Source organism: Heterocephalus glaber, unplaced genomic scaffold (genome assembly GCF_053883595.1).
Source record: "Heterocephalus glaber isolate CG9 unplaced genomic scaffold, H.glaber_assembly_v1.0 deba00001610, whole genome shotgun sequence".
Taxonomy (NCBI): domain Eukaryota; kingdom Metazoa; phylum Chordata; class Mammalia; order Rodentia; family Bathyergidae; genus Heterocephalus; species Heterocephalus glaber.
The window spans coordinates 14,656,009-14,673,254 of NW_028258381.1; the positions used below are offsets into that span (position 1 = coordinate 14,656,009).

Sequence of the window (17,246 nt, forward strand, 5' to 3'; positions counted from 1 at the left end):
TTAAAGGAGGAAAAGTTTATTTCAGCTCACAAGATAAAGAAGGAGAGGTTTATTTTAGCTCACAGTTTGTAGAGGATTCAGTCCACAGCAACAGCTGGCTCCAAGGCAGAGTGGACGGCAAAGGGGTGTTGCAGAGGAGAAACAGTCCATAGCAGGGTAGGCAGAAAGCAGCCATCAGCCAGCCTTCCTTTCCCTCTTATCCCATGCCGGCTACAAGCTTATTGATTCGTGCCACCCACACCCATAGCAGAGCATCCCGCCATCAACACTCAGAACTACGCTGAACCAATCAGTGGATGAATCCAGTTACTACACACCTATAATCCAGTATCACACACCCATGATCCATCCACCTCCCAAAGGCCCACCTATGAGCACATGAGACTTTGGGGGGACACCTAGATATAACTCATAACAAGGACTTTCCACAGTGTGGCTCACCATCCTCCGCACCTCCAGAGTTTCTGTTTTAGCCAGGTGGAACCACAGGTGTGCACTTTCAACAGTGTCCCAAGTGCCGTGACTGCTGGCCCTGTACCCACCTTAAGAATACCTGCTGGTTTTTCCAAGAAGGGCATCACATAAACACTTTCTTCTGCCTAAAAAGCTTGTGTCTCACCTATGTTCTCACTCTGTTTAGAAGACAAGGGACTAAAATGGAGTGAAAAGCTGGGAAATATTTTGAAGTTGTTAAAATTTGCACCTTCTATTATCTAAACAGTCCTAGAAATTAGCAATTCTACCTGACGGACATTATCTGTTCTCTTTAAAACTACATAATTACAGAAGAAATAACTCCTTCCCATTCCCCTTCCAGTGGGGTATGTGTCACCCTCCTTCAAGCTTTACCATTCCATCCCATCCACACAGCCAAGAACACAGAGAGAATCCAGAATTTGTGCACAAAACTGATTTGAAAGCTGTTTCCCTAAACTCATCTAGCTTTACAGAAACATGTTGATGGTATGAATGGGTTTTACTTTAAAAAGCAATGGAATGAGGGCGGTCCCCTGCACTGTTTAGCTCAGACACTTCCTGCGATGAAAACGTGGAGCTTTCATTGTGTCAGGACTGAACACCAGGAGTGACACTGAGAGGGTCTCAGGAACTAATGTCACAAGGAGAAAGCAAAAGTCCATGTTGTCCAGAGCAAGGCATGAATCCAAGCACATGGCCAGTCCAGCACATGGAGGCTCCGCTTCCACTGTGTTGGTCTTGAGTTCAGTTTTTCGGGGTTTTTTTTATCTGTGGAATTGTACAGAAATGATTAACCTTTTTAAATTTTTATTTTTATTAGTACATATTTGCAATAGTACATACTGATTACACTCATCATGGGAAGTTGGCATGTGTGCACAACATGTCTTAATTCTCTTTTGGCTCCTTGCCTCTCCCCTCCCTCTCTACTCCTTCCACCTCTCTGTCCCGCTTGCCAAGGCTCTTATTTCCATTTCTTTGCAATGCTTTTTTCACCCCCCTCCCTTCCCCCCATCTCTTAGACTCCTTCCTTACTTCTATTCTCTATCTTTTATTTTGCTCTTTATTTATATTTTGGATTTGCCATATAAGAGAAACCATATTATATTTAAGCTTCTGTGTCTGATTTATATCACTTAATATTATGGTCCCAAAGTGCATCTATTTACCCACAAATTGCTCAAGATTATCCTTCTTTATGGTAGACTAGTACTCCTTTGTATATAAATACCACATTTTCTTTATCCATCCATCTGTTGATGGGCATATATACCATTTACAATACTTAGCTGCTATAAATTGTGCTACTGTAAACATGAGTATGCATGTATCACTGTAATATGATGTCTTTCACTCTTTTGGGAAGATACCTAGAAGGGGAATAGCTGGGCCAAATGAAATTCCTGGTTTTAGTTTATTGAGAAACCTCCATACTGATTTCCATAGTGGTTGTATTAGTTAACATCCTCACACACAATGTAAAAGGGTTCCTTTCTCCCTACAACCTCGCAAGCATCTGTTATTATTTGCTTTCTCAATAATAACCATTCTTCCTGGAGCAAGATGGAATTTCAATATTGTTTTAATTTGCATTTCTTAAGCAGCCAGCAGTGTTTAACATTTTTTCCAGATATTTATTGGCCATTTGTACTTCTTCTTCTGAGAAGTGTCTATTCATTTTGGTTGCGCATTTTTTTACTGGATCTTTTATTTTGAGGGCTCTATTTTTTTTAGTTCTTTATACAGTCTAGATGTTAGTCCTCTGTCAGAGGAATAGCCGGCAAGGTTTTCTTTCCATTCTGTAGATCATCTCTTCATTAGGTTGGTTGTTTTCTTTGTTGTGCAGAAGGTTTTTAATTTGGCATGATACCATTTGTTGATTCTTAGTACTATTTCGTGTGCCATTGGAGTTCTGTTCAGAAAGTCCTTGTCTATACCTATGTCTTCAAGAGTTTTACCTATTTTATCGTCCAGCAGATCAAATGTTTCTCTTTTAACATATAGATCTTTGATGCATTTTTTATTTTAGTTTACTACATGGTGAGAGATATGGATATAGATGCACTCTTCTGCATGTGGACAGTCAGCTTTCCCAGCACCATTTATTAAAGAGGCTATCCTTCCTCCAGTGTATGTTTTGGCCCTTTTGTCAGAGATAAAATAGCTGAGTCTGCCTGGGGTTGTTTCTGCTTCCTCTATTCTGTGCTATTCGTCTACATGTCTGTTTTTATGCCAGTAGTATGCTGTTTTTATTTCAGTTGCTTTGCAATTTAACTGAAAATCTGGGATTATTATGCCTCCTGCTTTGCTATTGTTACCCAGGATTGCTTTTGTTATTCTGGGTCTCTTTGGTTCCAAATGAATTTTAGGATTGTTTTCTCCAGGTCTGTGAAGAATGCTGTTAGTATTTTGATTGGGATTGCATTAAATCTGTGTATCAATTTGGAAAGTATGGGCATTTTGACTCCTATTCTGCCTATCTAGAAACAGGGGATGTCTTTCCATTTTCTGATATTCTCTTTCATTTTCTTTTTCAGGGTACTGTAGTTTTCATTTCAGAGGTCTCTTAGTTTCTTAGGTTAATTACTAAGTATTTAATTTGTATTGGTGCTATTGTCAATGGTATATTTTTCCTCATTTCTTTCCCAATGAGTTCATTATTGGTGAACAGGAATGCTATTATTTTTGCATGTTGATTTTGCAACCCGCCACATTACCAAATTTGGTCATTCATTCTAAGACTCTTTTGATGGAATTTTTTGGATCTTCTATGTAGAGGATCATGCCATCTGCAAATAATGATAATTTAACTTTTTCTTCTCCTTATGTATCCCTTTTATTTCTTTTTCTTCCCTGATTTCTCTGCCTAATATTTTGAGTACTATGTTTAACAGCAGTGGTGATAGTGGACAGCCTTCTTTTGTTCCTGACTTTAGAAGGAAAGTTTTCAGTTTTCCCCCATTTAATACAATGTTGGCAGTTGGTTTGTCATAAATAGCTTTTATCAGATTGAAATAAAGTCCTTCTACACATATTTTATTCAGAGTTTTTATCGTAAGTGGATGTTGGATGTTTATCAAAGGCTTTTTCTGCACCTGTTGAGATGATAGTGTGATTTTTGTCCTTGCTTCTGTTTACGTGATGTATTAAATTATTGGTTTGCAAATGTTGAACTATCCTTGCATCCCTGGGAGGAAACTTACTTGGTCATGATGTATGATCTTTTTGATGACTTGTTGCTTTCTGTTTTTCAATATCTTGTTGAGGAATTTTGCATCTATATTCCTTAAAGAGATTGGTCTGTAGTTCTTTTTTGGTTGGATCCTTCTCTGGTTTGAGAATCAGGGTAATGCTAGAGTCCAGATATGACTTTGGGAGTATTGTTTCCTTTTCAATTTCATTAAAGAGTTTGAGGAGTATTTGGTGTTATATCTTCCCTGAAGTTCTTATAGAATTTGGTGGAGAATCCATCAGGACCTGGGCTTTCCTTAGTCAGTAGGTTTTTTATTGCTGCTTCACTTTTATTGCCTGTTATTGGATTATTCAGGGTTTTTAATCTTCTGGCCCAGTTTTGGTAATTCATATGTTGTAGCAGACATCCCTGCCCAGTATTAGCAGGCTATAAGTGGTACAAGCTTCTTGCTCCTCCATAATTTTGCTGCATTACATTAGGAGTCCAACCGAAGCCTTATGTGACTCAAATGGGCATGTGAGGTAGCAGAGCTGGGTGAGTAGAGCTCCTCCACTAATGATGGCCACCAAGACCAAAGTCCTGGTCTATGAAGTGGCAGGGCCCTGCTGAATTAATTTCCAGGTCAGCTTGACCCCAATTAAATTCTTTTCCTCTGAATTACCTGTTTGTTCTCTTCAGCAAGATATGCAAGTGCCTCCCTTTTATAGCCCTGCCTGTGATACCTGCTGTCACCAGGTGTCCTAAAGCACACCCTGCTCCCCTTCCTCCCATGCTTGTAATGAAGAAACAATGGATGTCCTGGCACTTTTGGTCTGTGTTGCACAGAGCAGTGTAGATGGGCTCCAGACCCAGCTTTCTCTCTAAGTTTTCTCTTGTCTTTTGTTCTTGTTAGCTTGCATTGTATTGCCTTGCAGGAGATCAAGACCCACTGGATGGGTCTTCAATAATGTCCTCAATAATATGTGCTATTGCTTGTGTCAAGATGTCCCCCCAAAGCCTCCTGCAGTCAAAAATGGAGCCTTTCAGAGGTGGCTGGATCTAGACTGATGTTGGGATCAAGGGGGTGTGTGATTACTAAATTAGTCCACTGATTGGTTTGGCATAGTTCTGGGTGTGAATAATGAGAAGGCCCACTCTGGGTGTGAGCACTACCCACCCTAAGGGCATGTAGCCTGGATAGACTATAAGGGACAGAAAGAAGGCTGCTGTCGTTGCTTGCTACTTCCCTGCTTTTGTTGCCTTCTGCCTGCCATGAACTGTTTCTCCTCTGTAATGACCCTCTGCCATGCCAGCCTATTATGGACTGAAACCTCTCCAAACTGTGAGCTACAAAAAACCTTTCCTTCCTTAACTTTGAGTGTCAGGTATTTTGTCTCAGCAATGAGAAAAGTAACTAAGACAATCTGTATCTAGGAATCTACCCACTTTTTCTGAGAGATGATTAATTTTTTGTGTCAACATGATAAAGCCACAGTACCCAGATGTCAAACATTTTTCTATATATTATTTTGTGAAGATATTTTAGATGAAATTAACATTTAAATGCTTAGATTTTGAATAAAGCATCATGTAGGTGGATGTCTTAGTTACTTTCTCATTGCTAGGACAAAATACCCAACACCCAAAGTTAAAAGAGGAAAAATTTATTTCAGCTCACAGTTTGTAGAGGTTTCAATCTGTAGTTGGCTGGATCCAAGGCAGGGCAGCATGGCAGAGGAGCACAGCAAAGAATAAATAGCTCATGGCATGACAAGCAGGAAGCAAGGAGACTTCCTCCTTTTTATTCCATCAGAACCACCAGCTTAGCTAGGAGAGTGGAGAGGACCTTGGCCGCGTGGAGCCTGGCTCCATCCAACCTGTGCCCTGCCCCCCAGCCACCAGCTTAGCCACACTGCAGCCCCCCCGCCACCTCTGGCCTCCTGCCTGTGCCACTACCTGGTTCCACACTACAGAGGCACAGGGGATCATAAAGGCCTTGTCCTGAGCTCCAGAAGATAGAGCAGAAGTAAGCAACAGAAAGAGGGCCTCTCTCAGGCTCCTTGATGAAAACTGAAGCCCACTGGAAAAGTGAAGAGAATCTCTGCAATAAAGACACACCAGACCACCGCACTTGATAAGTTGGAGGTATCATCAGCTCCCATCGGAACCTGGACTCTCTTCAGGGGAAAGGCAGCTGAAACCTGCAATAGAACCTTGCAGAGTTCAACCCTGCAGGAGGACAGGGAGCTCAACTTGGGACTTGCAGCCAGAAATTTTCCTGAATCTCACAGTTCTGCTATTTTTTATTATTTTCAAAAAAAAAATTTTTTGCTCTTATTTTTAATTTTTAATTTTTATTTTTTTCTTTTTCTACTCTTTTCAAATTTTAACTTTTCTCTTCTTTTTTTCTTTCTTTTCTCTTCTCTCTCTCTCTCTCTCTCTCTCTCGCTCTCGCTCTCACTCTCGCTCTCTCACTGTCCCACATTGTTCTTCATCTCCCTTTTTGTTCCTGTTCTGGCCCTAATTCAGATTTCTTCTTTATTTTTCTTTTCTTCTCTTTTTCCTTCTCTCAATTGTCATTAGTTTTATAGGAAAGTAAATACAGTTTCTAACTTCCCTATTGCTGTTAGGTTGTTCTGTTCTTGTCTTTGTTCTTTCATTCTGTCTTTCCTCTTGTCTTCAGCAGTTTCTTAGAGTTTTTGTGATCTTCCTGTGTCCTCTGGCCTCACTGTTAACCTTCCCCTATCCTTCTACCTATGTATCCCTCCCTCCCCAACTCCTTCTAACTCCCAATTCTGAAGGGTAAAGTTGCTATATTGAAGAGTTTATTCACTATAAATGTATGTTGGGTTGGTCCTCGATTTTTATTTAATTCACACAGTTAAAGGTGATAGATTAATAACTACCACAAGTTGTCATTTTCTAAACTGTGCTTGATGCTATGGTGTTGCTAATTGTATCACTTGGGGTAAGGTGTTGTGATTGATCTAATTAGTTGTCCTTCCTGGTGTAATGAAAATGAGATAGCCTCAGAGTCATTAGAGACTCAAAACCTAAACACCAGCTATATCTGAAAGACACCTCTGAGAAGCAATCATTCCATAAGGGTTTTAAATACAAGCAACAAAGATACTTACAATGAGCAATTTTGAAGTATCAACCCAGGAATTAAACCAAGGACAGTACCTAAAACAAAAATGAGAAGACATTTAAGCAAGGCACAAACTCAGATTTCCACCCCACAAAAGGCAAATTCTGAGAGAAATGAGGTGGAAAAGTCTGATAATCAACCACCTGGGCACCCTGAACTGATAGCAGAGGAAGTAACAAAACAGATGCATGAGGCTCTAGAAAAATTCAAAACAGAAATAATTTCCCAGATAACTACAGAGGTGGTGAGCAGAGTGAAATACATGATTAAAGGCTCTAGAACAGAAACAGATGAAAAAAAAAATAGATGAGCTCAGAACCATGCTGGAAGCCATGAATACCCAGCATAAGAAAGAAATGGAAACCATGATCGCCCAACATAAGAAAGAAATGGAATCCATGAAACAGATTCAAACAGATATCCAGGAGATTAACAACTCCATTGAAAGTATTCACAGCAGATTAAGGGAATGTGAAGATAGAATATCAGATATAGAAGACAGGATTGCGGTTAATGACCATGAAAACAGAGATTTCTTCAAAATAGTAAGGGACCACAAAAAATCAATCCAGCAGCTGCTAGATGTTGCAAAGAAGAATAACATAAGACTGATAAGAGTCCATGAAAAAACAGAAGAAAGTACAATTGACATAAAAAAACTCTTCACAGAAGTAATAGTAGAAAACTTCCCAGACGGAGGTAGAGAATTGGACATACAGATAAGTGAGGCATATAGAACTCCAACTAGCCATGATCAACAAAAATCTACACCTAGACACATAATAGTCAAGATTCCAGAAACCCAACAGAAGAACAAAATCCGACAAGTAGCTAGAGAAAAGAAACAAATCATCTACAAAGGAAAGCCCATCAGAATCACAGCAGACTTTTCAACACAAACCCTCAAGTCAAGGAGAGCCTGGAGTGAAGTATTTCAAGCCCTAAAAGAAAATAACTTCCAGGGCCAGGGATTTGGCTCAATGGCACCACACCTGCCTCTCAAGCGCAATGTCCTGAATTTGATCCCCGATACCAAATACATTAATTAATTAATTAATTAATTAATTAATTAAATGGTCCCAAGTGCTCCTTTAAAAAAAAAAAGAAAGTAACTTCCAACCTAGACTGTTGTATCCTGCAAAATTATCTTTCAAAATCAATGGGGAAATCAGATACTTCCACGACAAAGAACACCTGAGAAATTTCATGAACACCAAACCAGCACTCCAAACAATTCTAAACAATATCCTAGAAAAAGACAATGAAGGTCACAACTCCATGAGGCCCAAAAGAGGGAAGCCACCAGGCAAGGCAAGAAACTAAAGGGAAAGGGGGAAAAATAAAAAATAAAACAGCCAACAACAGTAAAACATCATGACAAGGATGAGTCAATATCTATCAATTATAACCATCAATGTTAATGGCCTTTTTATTCCATCCAGGCTATAAGCTTATTGGTTGGTGTCACCCACCTCCAGGGTAAGTCTTCCTGTCCATCATCCATACTCAACTATGCTAAGCCAATTAATGAATTAATCCAGCATCACATACCCATGATCCAGCTACCTCTGAAAAGCCCCACCTATGAGAGCATGAGACTTTGGGATGACATACAGATTTAAGCAATAAAGTGGGCTTCATCCAATCAATTGAAGGCCTTGAGAGAAAGAAGAAGGAAAAAGCTGGCCAAGAAGGAAGAATTTTGTCTCCAGGCCACCTTCAATATCAGCCCATCCCTGGGTCTCCAGACTGCTGGTCTACCCTAAGATTCTGAACTCGACCCCTCCCCCCCACCCACACACAATTACATGAACAATTCTTTAAAATGAGTCTCTATTTCCTTCCCTGCCCAGCCTCCCTCTTTGTGGGCACATGTGTGCATGTATGGGCACACATGTACAAGCTATTGGTTCTTTCTCTGGAGAACCCTAACTAATACAGTTAGACCATTTATTTGAAATTCTCCTTCTTCATTTTAATGTAAGCATTTATATGTTTAAATTTCCCTCTGGGCACTGTTTTCACTACATCCCATAAGTTTTTTTTCCCATTCCATAGCTTGGGTTTTTATTTCTCTTTGTCTCCATGTATTTTCTAATTGTTCTTGTGATTTTTTTCTTTTCACCCGTTGTTAAGTGAGGAATTGTTTTTTAATTTATACACATTTGTGAATTCCCCAAATTCCTCCAAGTGATTTCTAATTTCATTCCACTGTGATCAGAGAATATAATTTGATGTGGATCTTATAACATTTCTTCAGTATTGTTCTATAGACTGATATACAACCCATCCTAGAGAAAGTTTCCTATGTATTTGAGAAGAGCATGCATTTTTCTGTTTTGAGGGCAAAGTGTTTGTCATTACTTTTTAAGTAACCAAATATGCACCTTCCTTCCTGGTTGTTTTCATTCTTTTTTGTAATTGTAAATCATTGTCCATGAGAAAATCATTTAAATATTTACCTCTATCTATTGCAGGTTTTAACAAGACTGATGGAAATGCAGGTATCTTTCCTCAAAGAGCCCATAAATGCCTCCTAAGCAAAGAATCCACTCTGAGCATCCACAAACACCCTCACGGCCTGAGAAGGGAGAGTCAAGGTAGTACCTGCCCCGTGCTCAGAGAGGCCTCTGGGTGGATTATTTGCTCCTCCCCCTTACTGCACCTTTATAGCAGTGGATGGGGGGCTGTCCCAGAAGATGGGGTATCACATATGCATCAGTTTGCTAGGGCTGCCCAAAGCAGGTACTACACTCCGGGTGGTTCAAAGGGCAGACACGTATCCCCCTACAGTCCTGGGTGCTGGAAGTCCAAGGTCAAGGTGTTACTTCTGAGTCCTGGAGGGCATCTGTTCCCTCTCTCTCTAGCTCCTGGTGCCAGAGTCACCCCAACCTTCACATGATGCCCTCACTGCGGGTGCCTGTGCCCGAATTTCCTGTCTTAACATGAACCCCATTGCACAGGATTTGTGGCTCATCCTAATTAAGCATAGCCAGTTACTACAATGGGACAAATTTTATCTGCAATAGCCCTTCTTCCAAACAAGGTCATGTTATGAGGTCTTGGGAATTAGAACTCCAATGTGCAAATGTGAGGAGGAAAATGTTCAGACTCTAACAGCTTAAATTAGTAAAACGTACAGATCTTAAGAACATGGATCGATTTTTACTTCTCTATAAACCCACAAAGCCACCACCCAAATCAAGCCAGTAAACATTCCCAGCTCCCAGCTGGTTCCCTCACACCCCTCGAGCTGATTCTTTCCCCCAAAGTAAATGCTATTTTAGAGAGACTTTATTTGAAAACCAAAGATCTATTTTTATCTCCCGATATCAGTTTGAATCTGCCTGCCTCAGCGGGGACTGCTGTCCCCACACTCTGGTCTCTCCTCAGCACAAGATGCGCTCCGGGTCTGCCTGTCCTGTGGTTGGCAGGGGAGGGGATGGACATGCGCTGACTGCTCCACGTGGATCAGAGGCCATCCCTCGAGTTGCCCACAGTGAGGTGTGTTCAAGGACCAGGCTCCATGCAGTGCCTGTCTGGGTGAATAGAAAACCCAAGTTGACTTCCAAGGGTCCCCAGGGTAAACGCTCCCTATGACAGCCCCTTCTCCTCCTGGTCCCCGCCCCACACTGCAGCCCTGTGGCCCTCACCAGCCAGGCCCCCTCGCAGGATGCTTCCAGGGCCCAGATAAGGTGGCTGCTTCAGGAAGACAAGAGCAGGGTCCCGCTGGTCCTGTAGAGCTTGCACACTGGGTATGCACCACATCTTCGTGGCTTCTAGTGCTGTTTCCAGTCTGCTCATTCTCATGATTGCTTTAGAGAGCTTGGTGGCTGGATTGGCAGAAATGTAGCATAGAATCCAGCAGCTAAGCGGGACATGGCACATGCCTATGATACCAGCACTCTGGGAGGCCAAGGCAGGAAGATGGCAAGATCAAGCCCACCTTGCGCCACTTAGCGACTTAGCAAAATAAAAAGGGCTAGGGGAGTAGACTGCCCCTGGGTTTGATCCCCAGTACCACAAGTGCTGCAGAAAAGAAAAAGATCCAGCAGGTCTGGTGACCACTCACTGCGCTCTGCGCCCACCAACACGTCTAACAGCTGCTGTCATCTGAGTGTCCCAAAAGCACCTTGTGCTCGCCTGTGCAGTATTGAAATTGCCCTGTTTCTCCTTAAAATCACATTGCTTTGGTCTAAGTTTAGTAAATTTCTCCTCCATCTACAGGCACCCAGGAAAATATTCTGGGACTTAGCTAACTGCTTTGCTTCTCCTAAACCCAATCAGAAGCCTAACGAAATAAACACCCCATCCCGAGCCTCCTTGGCCCCCATCCCTGCTGCCCAGGCCACTCTCAGCTCTCTTCTAGAGGGCTCTGACTTGCAGCCTGTTCCCTCTCCACTGAGTCCAGTGAGTTTCCTAAAGTGAATCATGGATGTGCAGCTCCAGGCTCACCCCTGTCCAGGACACCTCATAACCTCTGGGTGCAAAGGTGACTCAGCTGTGAGTTTTGCCAGCCTTTCCAGACCTTTCCCGCCTCGTCCTCCTCCTGAGAAAGCCTCAGCTCTCCCCTCCCACCTTCAGGAGTCCCACCTGGCAACCCCTCCCTGGGCTCAGGGACACCTGCTCCCGGGTAGCAGAGTTCAGAAGTCAGGAGTGTGGGCCACGAAGCTGCCCCTGAAAGTACAGGGCGCCCTCAGCCCTTGAAGCCAATGCCCTGAACAAGTGGTTGACCTCAGTGGGTCTCCACCCCTCCATCAATAAGATGGAGCTCTGTTTTCAGACCACACTGGAATCAAACTGGAAATCAGCAACTCAAAGATGATGGGCTTTATTCCCAGTGCAGGAAATCTAAACAGCACACTTCTAATAACTACACCTGTAGTCCCAACACTCTGCAAGGCTGAAGCAGGAGGATCCCAAGTTGGACCTCAGGCTGGGCAACTTCGTGACTTAGCAAGACCTTGTCTCAAAATAAAAAGGGATGGGGGGGGTGGCTGGAGATGTGGCTCAATGCAAAGGCCCTGAATTCAATTCTCAGTACTCCTAAATAAATAAATAAAATAACCATGAGTCAAGGAAAAAAATCTCCAAGGCAATAACAATATACATGGGACAGAATGAAAATGAAAAGCAGCATCCCCAAACCCATGGGACCAGGGGAAGTGGCTGCTAAATGCTCACATTAATAAAGTGGAGGCTTCATTAATAAGCCATTCATAAGCCAAGTGCTCACCTCAGAAAAGAAGAATAAGTAAACCCAAAGGAAGTAGGAAAGGAAACAGGAGAAAACAATGAAATTAAAAAGAAGAGGCAGATAGAAAAATCAACAAATCAAAAAACTGATTCTTTGATCAGTGTTATCAGTTACTTTTCTTGTTGCTGATACTAAATACTGGACACCCAAAGTTAAAGGAGGAAGGATTTATTTGGCTCACAGTTTGTAGAGGTTTCAGTCCATAATTGTCTGGCTCCAAGGTAGGACGACATGGCAGAGGGGCATTGCAGAGGAGAAATAGTCCATGACAGAGCAGGGCAGGCAGAAGGCAGCAAATGACAAGCAAAGGCAGCAGCCACAAGCAATACAGCAGCTCTCTTTCTGTCCCTTATATTTTATCAAGGATACCTGCCCTAAGGTACTCACACCCAGGGTGGAGCACCCTAAATCCTAGCACCATTAACCCCAGCAATCACATTCTTGAATGCAGCATCATAGACTCTAGATCCAGCTATGTCCCAACACCCCACCTAGGACTGCATGAGGCTTTGAGGGGACATCTAGACACAGGCCAAAACAATCAGCAAAACTGATGAATCTCTAATTAGACTAATGAGAAAAGGAAGACAAAAACTGCCAAAATCAAAAATTAAACAGAGTTGCCACCGGTTCTGCAGACCTCAATGGGAAAATAAGTACATATGACAAAACATTCTACACAAACACAAACAAAGAGAAAGTGGATCTGTTCTTCAAATAACGCAAACTATGACAATTCACCCAGTGTGAAATGAATCTCGTGGATAACCGTGTGGCAAAAATTGTAACTAGAAACTCCACAAAAAGGACATTTTCAGGCCCTGATGGTTTTATTAGAGAATTCTTCCAAATATCTGAAGAATTAACAACAATTTTACACCATCTCTTCCAGAAAAATCAAAGAGGAGTGAACTCTTCTAGATTGACTTTATGGGGCCAGACAATGTTAGCATCTGCCTCCCAAAACAAACAAAAACTAAAACAAAACCCAATATCCCCCTTTCATAGAGTTACAAAAGTCCATAACAAAATGCTGTCAAATAGAACTCATCAATACATGAACAAATGTACACACCAAGGCCAACCAGGATTTAATGCAATAAGAATCAGAAGTCTTTCAAGATTTAAAAGACAATGGAGGGAACCATCATACTAATAGGCTAAAGAAGAAAAATCCAAGATCATACCAAGTAACGCAGAAAAAAAGCATTTGACAAAATTCAATACCTATTCCTGATAAAACTCAAGTGCGTGCGTGTGTGTGTGTGTGTGTGTGTGTGTAGATGGAAAGAGAGAATGAGAGAGCCTCAATTTGATAAGAAGCATTTACAAAAAGCCAACAGTGTAATTTCTGGTGACATAACTCATGTTTTCCCTTAGGTAAAGACCAAGAAAGGCTATGTCTGCTTCTATCACTTATAGTCAACAAAGTGCTGAAATTTCTACCCAGAGCAACAAGATAAGAAAAGGAAATTACACAACAAGAGAAACCACCAGCAGTGTGAAGAGACAACCCACAATGTGGGAAAAAATCTTCACCTGCTTTTCCTCAGACAAAGGTCTACTATCTAGAATCTATAAAGAACTTAAAAAGATCAGACCTCTCAAATTTAAAGACCCAGTCCAAAAATGGGCATCTGAAATGAAGAGACATTTCTCACAGAAGTAGAAACAGCAAATAAATACATGAAAAAATGTTCAACATTACTGGTCTTTCAAGAGATGCAAATGAAAACAACACTGAGATTCTACTTCACTCCAGAAAGAATGGCTGCTATCATGAAATCAACCAATAACAAATGCTGGCGGGGCTGTGGGGAAAGAGGAACCCTGCTCCACTGCTGCTGGGAGTGTAGACTGGTGCAACCACTGTGGAAATCAGTATGGAGATACCTCAAAGAACTAGGACCGGAAGTCCCATTTGACCCTGCTATTCCACTGCTGGGGATCTTCCCCAAAGAATTAAAAGAATCATACCACAGTGATATATGTGCACCCATGTTCACAGCAGCACAATTTGTAATAGCTAAAACTTGGAAACAGCCCAAATGCCCATCAACTGGAGACTGGATAAAGAAAATGTGGTTTTTTTTATAAAATGGAGTACTACTCAGCCATAAAAAATGAGAAATTAGAGACATTTATACCTCAATGGATGCACATTGAGGGGATACTCTTAAGTGAAATAAATAGGACACACATGTATAAATACCAAATAGTTTCTCTGGTGTGAGAAACTGAAAGTGTAAATAAGGACTAAAACATATAATAGGTAACGTGAAATAGGAAGAAAAGGGGCAAAGGGGAAGGAAGTGGGAGGGGTAGGGGAAAGGAAAGAAGGGAATGGAATTAATATGAGAAAATGAAAAAATCGGAACAAAATCTTTGTAAATAGGGAGGAATGTAGGGGTTGAAGGGAGGGCTGGGCAAGGGTGAGAAATAAGAACCAAGGGAGATTATGTAAAGGTGCAAATTTCCAATGATGAATGTCATTACATTGTATACCTAAAATGTACCAATGATTAGAATGAATAAACCTTGATGCAAAATAGGAAGAAAAGGTCCAAAGGGGTAAGGGTAGTGGGAGGGGCAGGGGAAAGGAAAGAAGGAAAAGGAAAAATGATGAGAAATGGAAAAAATGGAAATAAAGTCTTTGTAAATAGGGAAGGGTGGAGGGGGTGAAGGGAGGGCTAGGAATGGGGAAAAAATAAGAACCAAGATGCATCATGTAAAGGTACAAGTTCCCAATGAGAAATGTAAATGTGTTGTATACCTAAAATGTACAAATAAAAGAATTTAAGGGGAAAAAAAAAGAAAAGGAAATTAAAAGTATGGAAATTGGAAAGGAAGAAATAAAACTGAACCAAGGTGCACATGACGACTGTCTACATAGAAAAGGTCAAAGAATCTACAAATTAAGGATAGAAAACTAGTTGAGCATGGTCACACACACCTGTAATCCCAGCACTCTGAGGCTAAGACAGGACAATCACAAGTTTGACCCCAGGTTGGACAACTTATTGATTTAGCAAGACCCAGTCTCAAAATAAAAAATTAAAGAAAAACTAGGAGTGTAGCCCAGTGCCGAGGTCCTGGGTTCAACCCTCAGTGTACCAAAAACAGGAACAAAAAAATACAAATTAAATGATTTCAGTATGATAAGACCCAACATCAGCAGGCAAAATCAATATGTTTGTCTATCCTAACAATGAACTCATCAAAACAGAAATTGAAAATACAATGTCATTTATAATTACTAATAATTTTGTATAAATGTAACAAAATATGTGCAGAACTTGTGTGTTAAAAACTACAAAATTCTGATGAAAGAAACAAAATACCTAAATGAATAGAGACAGTGTTTTATACTGGAAAAGTCAATATAATAAAGATATTACTCCTCTTCTACTGGGAATGATGTTAATATAATTTTATTAAAATCTCAGGGAGACTGAGATTTAAAAGCACTCTAAAATTTGCATAGAAAGACTGATGAAGCAGAATAGGTAAAACAATTTTTATAAGAACAAAGTGTGAGGCGCCAGTCTTCCTGAATGATCAAGACTTTCAAAGCTACAGAAATGAAGATGGTGTGGCATTGGCTAAAAGGTAGACACACGGATCAATGAACAGGAAAGAGAACCCACTCAAGTGCAGCTGACTAGCATTTGAGAAAGACCTCAGAGCAGTTCGATGGAGTAAGGACAGTACTTTCAACAAATGCTGCAGGAGTAATTGCACGCCCACAGGCAGGCAAACAAGCCTCGACCAAAGTTTCACATCCTATACCCTATAGTTAACTCAATATAGATTACAGAATTAAAATATAAAACTATATTGAGCTCAGTGATAGAATGCCTGCCCAGCATGCATACATCATTCACATATATAGAAAATATATATCTATATATGTTCTTCAGGAACTAAGGTTTCTTTCAGAGTCTTAGATGACAGCTAAGGCACAATTCATAACAGAAGAAAGTAATAAATTGAACTTCATGAAAAATTTAAAATCTTAGCTCTCCAAAAGACTGTCAAATGGATGAAAAGACTATTCTGATAAAGGCTATCGGTACCATCTAGACTACATAAAGAACTCTCAAAAAATGGACAAAGAAGTGATGAGCTATGAAATCATGAAAAAGGATATCCAAAGGGTAAATAAGTACATTAAAAATTTTTAATATCTTTAGCCACTACTAGAAATGCAAAGTAGGATAAAATAAAAAAGTGATGATACCAAATGTCAAGGATGCAAACAGGATTGCTCATGTTGCTTCTGGGAATAAAAATGGTAGAACTAATCTGAAAAATACTTTGGTACTTCATTTGAAAATGAAACATGAACTTGATACAATGTGACAACTCCACTCCAAGACATTTATCTCAGAGAAATAAAAACTTAAATCTACACAAAAATTTATATTTGAATATCACCTTTATTTGTAAGATCCCAAAACCGGAAAGAACCAAACTATTCTTTATTAGGGGAACTGGGACACAAACTCTGGTTCATCCATGCTGTGAAATATTACTCAGAAGTGAAAACAAATGGAATAAGACAGCTTGCCAAGATCTCTGGGGCACTGTCCAGAATGAAAAACAGGCAACTCCAAAGATCATTTTCTGCATTATAACATTTGTATAATATGTAATTATAGTAATATATATCACATATATATAATTTTGAAAGGAAAAAGCTATAGAAATGAGAACCAATCAGTGGTCACCAAGCCTTAGGGAGAGCAGTCAGGAGCAGAGTAGGTGTGGATAGAAAGGCGTACACAGGGACGGCTGTGATGATGGAATATTTGGACAATTTGATGGTAGTGATGTTTACAAGAGCACACACAGGTTCTAATATGACACAGAACTGTACACAAACTGACCACACAGGGCCCATCTCCCAACCAGGGAAACCAGCAGGAAAGACCTCTCTGCACTATTTCTACCACTCCCTTTCCATCCACATGACTTCAAAGAAAAAGCATTTTTTAAAAGGCAGCACCACAGGGCTTTAAAAATGAGATTAAGCTACCAGCACCTGCAAGGCATGGATGAATCTCCAGTTAGGTGAAGCCAAAGCCGCCAGGCATGAAGAGGCCCCACATGAAGCCTGCATTCCGAGAAAGGAGCTGACAGAGGGAGGTGCAGAGGAGACCCAGGCCCTGGACTCCGGAAAGATGAGC

General features: G+C 40.8%; 1 long non-coding RNA gene across 1 annotated transcript in view; it reads right to left on the reverse strand.

Moving 5' to 3' along the window:
- LOC147822609 (uncharacterized) overlaps positions 1-17,246 on the reverse strand; it is a 27,965-nt gene continuing 10,719 nt past the window's right edge. Inside the window, exons 3-4 of the long non-coding RNA XR_015445431.1 lie at positions 6,787-6,835; positions 1-1,245 (exon numbers count right to left, since the gene is read on the reverse strand). This is a non-coding gene — a long non-coding RNA (uncharacterized LOC147822609). The remainder of the gene's footprint in view (positions 1,246-6,786; positions 6,836-17,246) is intronic.